General features: G+C 36.2%; 1 protein-coding gene across 1 annotated transcript in view; it reads left to right on the top strand.

Annotated features, from left to right (window-relative positions):
• The first annotated feature begins 1,177 nt into the window (after positions 1 to 1,177).
• LOC126812313 (allatostatin-A receptor) overlaps positions 1,178 to 13,793 on the top strand; it is a 64,820-nt gene continuing 52,204 nt past the window's right edge. The window contains exon 1 of the mRNA XM_050538651.2: positions 1,178 to 1,298. The gene's annotated coding sequence lies outside the window, so the exon portion shown is untranslated. The remainder of the gene's footprint in view (positions 1,299 to 13,793) is intronic.

The raw sequence follows: 13,793 nt of genomic DNA, 5'->3' as shown, positions 1-13,793 counted from the left end.
ACCAACAGGGTGAATTAAATAAATATCGCCCACATTAGATATATTATTTAGACATTGGTTTGAACTGAAAATAAATGTTATGAACTCGCAGTAAGAGACTATTTATTTTGAGTTTTAGCGGACACCATTCTTGTTTGGTGAAAATACTGTACATTATAGGTCTGTATTTTGGTGATCTTATCACTGGCTGAACTGTCCTCAACATGGAAAAGAACTTTTCTTTGTCAATAGTGCCCAAAGTATTGCAAAATGTGACCGACAAACCCAGGGAATGAGCAACTTCAAACTTCTCATTCTGGTTATTGACCATCATGGTTCCCCCACCAAGCATGGTCGCGAGCTTGTAAACAATGGTCAGCTTCCATAAATTCTTTTAATTTATTTGGTGCAGATTATGGTATTTGTATACTGTTGTGGGGGGTGGAGTATGTGATGTAGGCCGGTAAAAATGAAAAAGTAACCTTTAAATTTACAAAAAATATTCATCTCACAAAGCAGATGGATATATCGGCTGATGCACGTGACCCTATATCAGGAAATCTTGACAGTCACTTCTTATATTTACAGCATAGATAATGTAAATAAATCTTTATAAAATACATCTTTTCCAAACGTAGTTAGAAATATCGGCAATCTAGAAATTGTATGTCGCTTAAGATATATGGGCCTATACACACGTTTTATACGCCCGCGTGTAATAGGATTGCTGAATGGGATATACGGGGCAACTCTAAGAAGAAACTTTTGGATTATAAATTTCTTTCCGTTCTCATTTTACTTATCATATCAAGAAATGGTAATTTGTAAGCGCGAGTTTAAGAAATTGGGTAAGATGTTCAAACTTTCTTCGCGGCAGGTTATGGGTGATGAAAAATCGGACACTCCCAAATGCATAATCCAAGATGAGCTCTAGCCTTTTATGTAAAATCCGGTAATCGATTTTGGAGTACGTCGTCGTTAGTAATAATTTGTAATTCCATGAGAAGGCTGATATCTGTGGTGGATTGCCCATTATGCATTATAATCAGGGTTTACTTTGTTTGATCTGAAACAATGTCACAATTAACTACCTAGATTTAGAAATTGATTATGACGTCACATCATCTAACGTGTTCCATTGGCTTGTTCTGAACTGTATTGATTGGCTTTTAACAAGGATACACGAAACATAGCCAGTATTCTCTGAGCTGGTGCTAACACACGTTGGCAGTTTATCACGTGAAAACAAATAGCCGGACGTGAGAGACTAAGTAACAGCTTTTACTTCAACTTGACTTGATCTAGCTTCTTACTAAAAGGTAAGTTGTTTAACAATATAATTATATGCTAGCTTGAAATAATGTTAAACTAACAATTGAAATGTTGGTTTAAAGTTGTGTTGAAAAGTTTAAACAGACGATTTAAACATATTTCAAGTTCTGTGATTACTAAAAGTTTCCCAGATTATTTTTATTAGGACAGTATAAATGATCAGTCGGTCCCCAAATCGGCATGTCTAGCAAGTGGAAACTAATATCTCTGATAACAAAAAGAACATGCATACCTTAATAGTTAACTATTATAAAATCTGTATTAATATTTTGACGGCAGTTTTCTGCAATCGAGATTTAATTTAAAAAATAAATATTTACAGCATACTTAGTTATGTTTCTTTAGTAATGTTCTATTTGATCTTCCGTAATGGTGTAATTCAATTATAAAATAAAAAAGAATAGAATGGCAAAGATTTCTAAAGCGAAAACAAGAAAGGCAATTACATATTTCTTGTAAATTGTTATTTATTTTATATTCGTGTAATGAGAAGTATATTATGAGCTGTTTTCTAGAAAAAAATATAGATACATGTTTTACAAAGTTAAAAGGCGCGACAAAACCGGTCAATATATATATATATATATAAAAAAGAACATATTTATGTAGCCTTTTACTTAAAAGACTATTATTCTCATCTAATGAGGCACATGAGATCCAAATAAATAAATAAATAATGTAAACTCGTATGCTTTTTGGATAGGGGTGATTGGATTTCAGATGGGGTATATTTCATTCGGGTATGTTATCCCTTTCATATAAGCGTATGTCCTGTTTATAGGTAAATGATAACGGAGATACCTACAAATATAGCTTAATGACAAACTGACAACAGTGGGAATAACCCACGCTTCTAAATATCACCAGAATGTCGAGTTATTATCAGGTGCAACAGTAATTATTGTCTCCGTAGATTGTGTATCATTCCAGTGAGATTTTCAAACTTTAACTACCGGTACGCGTGGTGCAATTTCCACAAAATGAAAAAAATACTAGATTCTAAAGACTGAAAACTTTATTTCTCTTAAACTTCTAGCCAAAAGTCATGTTTTTAAGAATTTAGTTAAATCACATTAAATTTTCAGTAATTGCTTTTTTTATGGTTAAATTCATTTTACATGGTGGGCCGAACTGATGAAATAGTGACAAAAGAGAAATGGCAGAATACTCGATGGACGAATTTTAAGCTATCATTTTGCATGGGAAGCCTTTGTCAATCCTATGTTAGATGTTTACAAGAAAATCACAAGACATTTCCTTTGGCGTTGAGTAGTCTGGCATGTTTTCCAGCAATATGTGTTTTATTAATTATATGCATCTGTAAATCTTATCTTATTATATGTAACATGTACTTCACGCGATGGGGACATGTCTTCATACTTACGCCGTAATGTAAAGTTTTTTTGGGGCCATTTTTTTCTGTATTAAATCAGATAAATAAAGAGAATATACTCTTTTTGCCTGCCGTTTCCATGGAATAAATAGTACGTGTATATCGATTTCTTAGTGTAGTGGTATTTACTGTAGCACTGCTTAAAGGACAAACTAGACATTCAAGCTTTTCATTATTTATTCGCGATTATACCTTGCTGTACATTAAACCATAAATTTAAACGTTTTCTGTTTATATCTTTAACATCCAATTATCTTTATTAACCGTCGGCTACACAACTGCGACGAGTAGAAATTTATTTCCTCTCGAAATTAGTATTTCCCCTATGATTGAATTAACAATACTTATCAAATCAATGACAGTCGTAACAGGAGCAGGATTAAATCTGAACTTTAGGGGAATGAGTGAAGAGATCAAGATAAAATATTTTATGTTAGATTTAAATATTTAAAATATTGAATTAATCTGTCGTAATATCCCTAGAGGTTTTGAAAGCTGATACATAATACTATATGCAGTCATCTGAAACTTATTCCCGGTTTACTCCTGCATACGAGGTGCCAAGTTATTCGAGACCTTAATAGCAAGTGCAGAGGGACTGCACCGCACACAATTACAGAAGACAGATCTATGGACAAGACACAATATACAGAAATCACCAACAACAAACGTACACATCAGATCAAGTGAATGGATCCGGTGCCGTGTTGTAAGCGCCCACTGCGCTGTACATTCCCGGGCCTGTAGTGATACAGACTTTACTCAAAATGAAAAACAAACTAACAGTAAATGGTATATTTTCCAAACATTGTATAGTACCAGTGTGAGACATGATCGGCTATGTGCTACATAAAATATAAATGTAGACACATTGAAGGAAAATGCCTTTACAAGTAAACCTTTTGCTTAGTAAAGAGCCAATTAACAACTAAATGGCCTATGTATTCGGTATACCTGTATAGAGGGGTAACAAGTGAACAAGCCTTGTATTGGAAGTAAATCGGCACGAACAAACTGCCAAGTTGTTAATAAAATTTGCACCTAAAGCGACATACATGTAGCTCGGCCATCCAACTTAAAGGAGAATGCTACCGCAAAAAGTTGTTTTAATATGAAAAAAACGTTAATATTAGACTATTTTTTGGCCCTGCGAAATTCTTAAAGTCATTCTGAATATTTTTAGAAAGGAAAAATCTCCCCCCCCCCCAAAAAAAAACAACAAAAAACCCCAAACAAACCCCGAATTGACATTTATACATATCTGCAGCCTCGTTTTGATTTTTTCCGTGAGTGATGTCGCGGATTTCCCTATAGAAGGCAATTGCAACTGAGCACTGTATCCCGTCATTTTGACTATCTGGAATTATAAACATGGTCAATTGCGTTGCTTGGTGATGTACTAATAGCACCAACAATAAATCAGGAAGCGCGTGTCATTTTTTAAAATTTCCAAGCGAGACAACAGGCAGAAAGGTCTAACAAAGCGATGTCAACGAGTTGGGAAGAAATGGTCTCCATCAAAACACGCTTCTCTTTATTCGAAGCATTTCGAGTTATCTGCTTACGAACGTTGTCCTGCTCGAATTAACCAATTGGGATATGAAAACCCAAGAGCAAAACTCAAGCCAAATGCCGTGCCCACATTGTTCCCGAGGGAAAACGTTGGTTAATTTTGACAGTGCAACTGCGACTTGAGGGGCTTACAGGAGGTGACGTGCAACCGAAGTAAGTACTAGGCTACTAATAGTCAGCCCTAGCTTAAGTACTAAAGTCCACTGACCAGTGAAATTTTAATAATATTTTTATATCGATCAAGATATAGCAGTTATGTTATATTTCTATGTTACAACTGTGCATAGTTCTATGGTGAAACCAACACGCTTTCAACATCTAGCAATAGAAATGACCGATGTAACCATAGCAACGAAATGTAAACAACACAGCTAGGAAACCTAAATACTAATCATGTAAATTAATATCCCCTTTTCGAAGCGTCTTGAGGGTGGACGAATGGTTAGCGTGCGCTGTATCATAAGGTCTGTCATTGAGTCAACTGGCGTGGTTTCGATTCCCCGGTTGTACGTGGCAGGGAGTAGGCTAGCCTGTCCAACCTCGTGGGTTTTCTCTGGGTCCTCCCCCTCCCACTAGTAAAGACCCCTACACGCAAGCGAATTATTGTTTAAAACTGAAACAAATGTTAGTCACGAAATGACCTAGTTTGTGTTGAGTGTACGTTAAAGTGTCTTCCGCGTCAGTAGTAGGTGTTGGCACATGTCAATGATTTTGCAGTCGATCATAGATAGTCCTAGATTTAGGAAGTCCGTTAGATTTAACTAGGTAAATGAGTCATTGAGTGTGATAGAAATTTGTATCAGCGATAGGCCTATACCATACGTGACCATCGTTTTTCAAATGTTGCACAAAGAATGTAGGCTAGGGCATAAAATACCGTTTTACCCTATGACCAGGGTAAACGTATTGGAATTAATAGTTTTTCTCTGATATATTTTCGCCAATGAAGCGAAAAGTTATCGAGAATCGAAGGACTGTGAATAAGACAAGGTACTCTGCTGACCTAATCCGGACACAGCCTGCAGCGATTGTTCTACTTGGCTAGAAATGGTAGATTGTTCCGAACCATCATCATCGCCGCTGTTGGTTCTAAGAAAATTAGGGGCGAACTCAATGTCTGACAAGCGGTCACTTTCTGCCGATGCCATATTGAAATACATCGACTGCTACACGAGCACGAGTGTCGCTTCTTACGTCATGTCACGTGATGTAGCTTCAGTCCATTAATTGTCCGGTGTTTCCGAATTCCGTAAGTGTTTTTTAACGTTATTTGTTCCGAGAACTGAAATGCGTTACACAATGAACTAAGTAAATGATAAAATTAAACTTCTACTATAGTTTTCTCCTTTAATCATATTGGAAACGACTCCTATATTAGATAAACCGTAAGCTTAGAAAAGGGCTTTTAAGGAAGAACATAACCAAGATTTCGTTTAAAATAAAATTAAATTAGATCTGTCAATCGCACTGAAATCCTCTCTGGTAGCACATGCCTAAAAAGAGCGGTGAATGACAAATAGTAAAAGTCACACGATATTTCAAATGGATTACGCTTTGGGAATGAACGAGATTAAATGACTTCAAAAGAATGAAGTGAAGTTTTCTCAATTCAGTCACTAATTTCTTTATGGCAACCATATATCATTTGAGCTATGGGTATATGTAATATTATGCAATCCACTGTTGCTAGGGCTATTAACTGCGTTATGGTATTTAATCTAGTGATGATCAAAAGATATTTACAGTTTGAAAGATCTGGGTGTAAAATGACCTGAAAGGCCTTAACTCTTTTATCCAGTGCTTCCTGATGAAAATAACCCGGACACGTCATTGGTCTATATCCTTGGGTCACGACTAACCAGGAGGTGGCTGCAAGGATATTTTTGACTCCCACAATGTCCATCACATAATTTCTACCCGTCACCCGGTTATAACAAACACTTGGTTATTAGGAAACACGCGAATGCTCATTAGTCCGCGGGTGCACTAGTCCGCCGGAATCTATTATTGTCATTTTTATGATTGATGATCACATGTAAATGAACACGCGTAACGAACTCTGGTAATAATACGAACACACCCGCCCTAACAATGAAATGTAGCGCACCCACCCTGACAACGACATAACACACCTACCTTAACATAACGCACCTACCCTGACAATGAAATGTAACGCACCACCCATGAAAATGGTATGCACGCAACGCACCCACATTGGCTGTAACCATTTTCAAAGAATTGATTGGACACGTTGAGCCAATAGAGAGCGATCAAATGCGAGAATAATTTTTACACACTGGACCCTTTGTTCCGACTCGGGTGTTCAAGTTACTGATCAACATGTAATGTGTTGTTTTAGCACGTGCACAGGTGATCATTTGAGGAAAAGTAAGTGTTCATATAAATGAACACCCCAACATACTAACCCGGTGATTGTCAAAACAGACCACGCATTTTCGTTATTTTGTTTGAAATAACAAGAAACACCGTGTTAATTAAAAAACATAAATACATGTAGTTAAAACAATAAATAAATATTTTTTCATTGTAGATTGTGAAATAGTATCATTAGTTAGAAAACGCATCCAATAGTATAAGGAACAAATACACAAAACCTAGCAAACTGGGATAAATTTCTGTTTGGTCATGTTTTAGATAATTGTAATCTTGTAAAATACCTTTCCTACATCATCGCACATGCTATTTTTTCGCACATGGTTATTTTGTTCTGTGGCTGACAATTCGTGAAGGTCAATGCAGCACACCCCATTCACACCAAATTGATATTACATTATTCATTGGCATGTTGTGGATTTTAAAGATAGATTGCCAGGCAACGAAACATACGTCCACAGTAGCTAAATCATCCGGACAGTCAATAAGGGGTGTCGCATATTTATTTCTTTTGTCGGTAAGGGGAGAGAAATGGGGTTTAACGTCCACTCGACACAAACTAGGTCATATTGGGACTCTCATGGTTCAATTTTATTTCAAAAATTCGCTGGCGCGTAGGGGTCTTTAGCAGTGGGGGGAAACCGGAGAAAACCGGAGGTTGGACAGGCTACCCTTCTTCTTGTCACGTACAACCGGGAAATCGAAACCACGCCAGTTGACTCAATGACAGACCTTATGATACAACGCGCACGCGCTAACCATTCGGCCATCGACCCCCCCCCCCCTTGTCGGAAAGGAAAACATTTACAACACATTAAAATATAATTACGAATAACAAACCCATTAAGTAATTGTCAAACTTGTTTGGCCTCTAATTATGCCCTATCCTGACGTTGAGTACTAAAAACATGAAATATCAAGGGCCATAATGTTTAGCCTCCAGTGCTTGGACACCGGACGGGAGCGACGACAATATACGACATGTTGGCGTATAAAAAGTGCCGAAAACCGAAAATCAGCAAATAGGCTTAAAATACATTTATCCATATACCAAATCAGGTATGCACATTGGCCCACTCCCAAATCTGCTGAGTAAACAACAATATATTATGACGTGCAAAATAATGTATTGATGCCTGTTATAGTGTACAAAATCACATATTGAGAGGAAGGTGTCGGACATCACGATATTTTAACCCGACAATACGACATTTTTACGCGACATTTCGACATTTATTAAAGATACATTATGGGAGATTAGGTAAAGAGCTGGTAGTTCTCACTATACTAGTTAAAAACTAGATAATGTAAAGGGAATTTGCTGAAAATTTCAGTCAACTTGATTCACCCTGAACCGAGTATTTAGCGATTGAATTTTGGGCATAGCATCGATCATCATTACTAAAGTCGCTACAATAAAAACAGTCTCTATTATTCATTTTTTATTTAATCAGAAGCAGCAGACCGGGTTCTAATCCAGTAAATATCGCAGACTAGTGATGCCATCGAGAGTTGATTTAAGGTCTGGATAAGTTAATTAATGTCTAATTAATAATTTAGATTACATTTTAGGCCTAAAGAAAGACCTGTAATTGGCAGATTTAGCTCTTGCATAATGTATGTTTCATGTCGTGGTGTCGGGTGAAAATGTATGGTCGGGTTAAAATGTCATGATGTCGGCAATTCGACATTTTTACGCGACATTACGACATTTAATAATGTAGTGTAGAGTGAAAATGTCCTAATGTCGGTTTGTCGCCTTTTGAATGGCGGCACCACGACATGATAATTTATAGTATTGTTTATAGCGGCGGACTAGTGGACCCTCCTCTTTGCACACATCAGCACTTTGTTCAATGGTGTATCTATACATGAGCTGATTATCAAAATCACCATATTGTACAGTTAACTAACACGGAACTTAGCTCAGTGGTGTATATATACATGAGCTGATGATCAAAATCACCATATTATATAGTTAACAAACACAAAGTATTGACAATTGAATGAAATTGGCATACATGTATCTAATTTGAACCAAATATGATAAATGAGCACGGTTTGCCACTAAGCAAAGGTATGATATATTATAATGTTATAATAAATGCCCGAAGAGCAACTTCGGTTGTGAAAACGTTAGCACAAATAATGTAGTTTCATTTCGCCAACATAAATTTTACACGCTTCCTGTTACTTCTGTTTTATGTATCTGTTAAGTAAGTGGTGTAGGTAGGCTTTTGGGCCGATGGGGTGAAACCGTGTTTGAAGAAAAAAAATAAAGCGAAACTCAAAAATTTGTGTCTATAAAGACTATATCATAAAATAAACTTAGTGTCGATTAGAAAACTTCCTAATATTTTTCAAATTTCCCACGTACAATAAGCGGGTAAACAAAAAATTGTAGCAAATTTGATTAATCACATTTCGAACTTTCAATAGATAAAGCAAACGACCAATATGTATATTGAATATTGTATACAAACTTAATTTGTAAACATAAAGGGGCTAAGTCGCTAATATTTGGGACCTAGAAATTGACACAAAAGGGTCGCAACGCATATAATAATGTAGTATGAATGTATATAAACTGATTTACATCGTTTCTGTTTCTACTGTAATTTCTAATCAGTTATGTTCGGCGAAATACGCCATTAGTCTCAATCGAATGGCTTTCTCTAGCGTCTGGTTTCTCCAGATTACACCGATATTATTTATTGCGCATGCGTTCCAGATAAGAATATGCTGTCACCGTTTGACATGACTTGTGGAATTTGCCTAGTCTCGCTTTTCGAGTCCCTTATTACAAATGGCGCTGAAACACATTATGGTACACGATTCGTGTACCAATGGTAAAATGTTTATTTTGTCTTAAATATTGGATATCAGAAACCCATCTTTACTCGGTAAGATCACAACATCAATGATTTTTTTTTAAAATTGACAAATAATTCGTGTTTTCAATGTCGAAGATTTTGGGTGATATTGATTTAGAGACTTAGCTACTTTAAGTTGTGTGGAATTAAGCAAATATAACCGGCCATTGACTTATGCACATGTAAAGTAAAAATGCTAATAATGCTAGTTAATATTGCTTCAGGAACATAAGAGTAGTGTGGCAAATTAAAAAATATATATATTATGTCGTGGTGTCGGGTGAAGGGCAACTCCACGCAATGATACCAATCAGCCCCCATATATACCCCCCACCCCCCAGCAAACAGAACAGGTATATCATTGAATATTGTTATACAAACTTAATTCGTGTGGAATTAAGCAAATATAACAGGCCATTGACTTATGTAAATTAAAAATGCTACTAATGTAACACTATTTCAGTGATAACAGAGATAAGTTTAGTAAATATATGATTTATTTACATCAGATATATAACACATCCACATACAAAACAATACACGAACCTAAACTAATATACAGTTACTAGACTACGACAGTAACACATATAACTATGTTAAATCCACCATTCTGCCCCTCTGCCAAGGCAGCGGCTGAACTCGGTGAATCCATACGCCGGTCTCTCCGTCTCTCTCTGCCCTATCTATGTCCGTCTGCCTAACTGTCAGCAAACTCCTGCTTATATAGCGTACGACGATTAGGAAAAAGTGGTCATCATATTATATAGTATTGTTTATTTATTAGATTATGGTATCTGTAACTGCACGGCGTAGTCCCTTTGAAGTCATTATCATGTCATGGTATGATGCACTGACCACTAGTACATTTCCTTTGAAGTCCTGCCGAGTGTTGCACACAGATCATGTGCAGCCCGTAAATGACATATTGAATTAATTACATGTTTAACTACAACACAGACAATCGTGACTTAAGAACAGGACATACAGAATTAAAAGGTCAATATTAAATATATTATCAAAACCAGTGAGGTCATACAGTTCCAAGCACCTAAATGTCCGTTCAATTTGATGAAAGTTATAGAGTACTTTGTTACACTAATGATCGTTACCATTAATTTCTTCTGGAATGTAAGCGAGGCGAATTAAAAATATATTTATATATACCCGCCACCGCCCAAGAAGGAACAAAACAAACAACAACAAAAAAAACCCTTAAGTTTTTCAAAAACACAAACTAAAACAAGCAGTTGTCGGGTTTTTGAAACAAACTAAATATTCAGTTAAAACCCTACAATTTACGGTTCCATCAATCAGGTGGTTAATAATTGCGGTCTAGCAACGGCAGATTAACTAATATATAATGCATTCATAAATATGTTTCTGGTAATAACAGGAAATTGTGGAAGACATTTTTGTGTTTTGGCTGCAGGACTATTTTGGTTTAAATTTCCGATGTTAATGTACAAGGTTAACTGTCATATAATTTGAACAAAACCAGCTAGTTTATTTTTGCAGTGACACACTTGAAAAGTGGTGGCGATATCATAGTCTTTTATTGCTTAGACATATTGTACCATATTCGATTATCTTCATCCTGACTTCAAAATAGATCTATCTCACCTTGTCTGTGTATAATTATATTTCCCATGAAATATTTCAATTCAAACCTAACACCATATTGCTGGTCTTTAATATTCTGATCGTAAACATGCTAGAACTTTATGAGTGTCTCTTGTCTGTGTCTGGGAACTCTGGCATTATAAATATTTTAGTTAAGAGTTAGCAAAAATATTCCCAATATACATTACTTCCACTCTTCAATAAAGTTAATTACAAGGTTCTTAAGAAAACAATGTCCCCAATAACCGTATGACAGTTGACTATTGAATTTATGTGGCATATCATTTGACAAACATTACAAATAAGCATAAATTCAATAGTCAACTACGCGTTCATAATACTTCCTGATTTGTGTTTGCATTTTATGATAAAAAAAAATTTTTTGTGGAACATTTTGTCACCCTTGATTGGCATCTTTCTATAACATCTTGTCGTGTTTAAATCAATCATTGTTACCAAAGCTGACCAATCCGCCAAGAATCGTTCCTGAAAAATAACTATATGTTTTCCTGCCATTATGTCTACTAAGTGAATACAATTTACCAGGCACTTCTTAATACCAAATATAACAAGTTAGTCGACGACATCTCGCATTTACTAATTAAAGCTAAACAAGAGATCCGAGTTTATTAAAAATTTATCCATGTAAAACAAACCAGCAATGGTTAACACGTGCGCGTTGTATCATAAGTTGGTCCCGAAAAGACCTAGTTTGTGTCGAGTGGACGTTAAACCCCATTTTTCTCTCTCTCTTTTATTGATGTGACCTTGTACACGAACCCGACATGTCACATTTAACAAGCGGTTGACATGCAAGATATGCCCACATTTTGCAAAACATAGATTTGTCAGTTTGTATATATGGACTTTTGAATTTTATTTGACCTCGATATGGTACAACGTTCTAATTTGTTCCACATGAACACGCAGCTTTAACTGTGCAACATAAATCAACAGGTGTGGAAATTTTATGATATATTGGGTTTTAACAAAGCTCATTTGAATAATGATTGCTCTTCAACTGGAACTAATGGCTTTTTAATATCGTTTTTCCTTTTAAAATATATTTTAGATATCTGGGCGTGGTGTATTTATTGTGTGTGGTGTGAAAATATAACCGGATGACTACTCTGGTCCAAAGTTTAATATCAAATATGTTTTTTTTAAAAAAAATGCTTTTCAGAATTCGGGATCAAAGACTTTTCTCGTTTGTTGTAGCGCAGACTATGAAACATCAATATTTAAGCGGTTAACATTTGATTAAAACTTTATCTCACCAAGAACACAATTACATGCAATAATATTATTTTAGCTATCTGAAAAGCGTAATGGTATGTATTAAGAAAGGTTAAATTCACGTATCATTTATCTCAAGTTTGTCAATCCCGATTTACAATTAATTAGGTGGATATAGATCATAAAGGGTAATTAAAATGCAAAATTTCTCTCATTATAACCCAGTGAGTAGTCCTGAATAGAACTACGGTGCGTCAGTGAGTAAGACGCTGGTTCACTAACCAAGATGTCTCGGGTTCGCTCCCAATGTTGGCCAAGAAAGTTCCTCGGGATTTTCCGGTGCGGGTTCCGCTTGCAAGTTGTGCAGGGCGGAGGGCCGGGCAAGGACAGTGTCTAGTCTTCTGGGTGGGGTAACAAAACGAGACCCCGTATACACGACCATAGGCCGTACGGGCAAAATGTTCCTTATAGCTCACTGTATGACGTAAATCCGTCTTCATTAGCCCAGTCGGTAAGGAACAGCAGGACGTTAAATCTCATTTCGGTGCTCTTGCAGCACGCGCTATTAAACTTTTTTAAAATTTAAATTCCATCCCATATTACAGTTTAGCTTAGTGGTGCATGGAGGTGGACGGTTACCACTATAGTAAGCGACAGGTTGGTATGTCGAGTGGTGCAAGCGCTGAAGACCACAAGGTCCGTCATCGATGCACCTGTTGTGTCCAGTGGCAAAGCTAGTAGGTTTACAGCAGGATGGGTTTGGTAACAAATCACTCGGAGTGAGTCGGAATGTGGGATATAATCACGGTAGAAGGTATTGATTACCGAAACACATCACAATGGGGATTCTACGGATTATCCAGTGTCCTCTCACATAAAACACAATTTTCCTCGTATCTCTGGAAATGCTAAGGCGTTCGCATATATAATAATATTCGAATTATTAATATTAATCGTTTTTTTGCTATTTTTTTTCGGGGAGGGGGGGGGGAAATTACATGAAACAACAATCCTACGTGAATTTGTGAAGTCATCAACACATAATAAATTTCTACTTTCTGCCACACGTATTTTCTTATTAACTAGAAGGAAATGATTTAAATATTGAAAATGTTATTTTTCTGTTGTCAAATGAAAATGTGTAAACACATAATTATGGTTCTGGTTTACATCAAACTGTCAATAAAAAAGTGAGGGCAGTAATAATGCGTATCGTAAAGGTAGACATACCCTTAACAATAATGATAAGTTGGGATGTCGCAACATCATAATATTTCTTTGGGAAATGTGTCGAAAGGAAAGCTTGTTAGATTTCACCACCACCTTTGCTGTGTGTCTTATTAGTCTAGTTTATGTTATTTTAAGTGTTTGTAGAACGAACCTGCTTCACTTTT

The sequence above is a fragment of the Patella vulgata genome, chromosome 2, assembly GCF_932274485.2.
Source record: "Patella vulgata chromosome 2, xgPatVulg1.2, whole genome shotgun sequence".
NCBI classification, from domain to species: domain Eukaryota; kingdom Metazoa; phylum Mollusca; class Gastropoda; family Patellidae; genus Patella; species Patella vulgata.
This window is presented reverse-complemented; position numbering and strand designations above follow the sequence as displayed.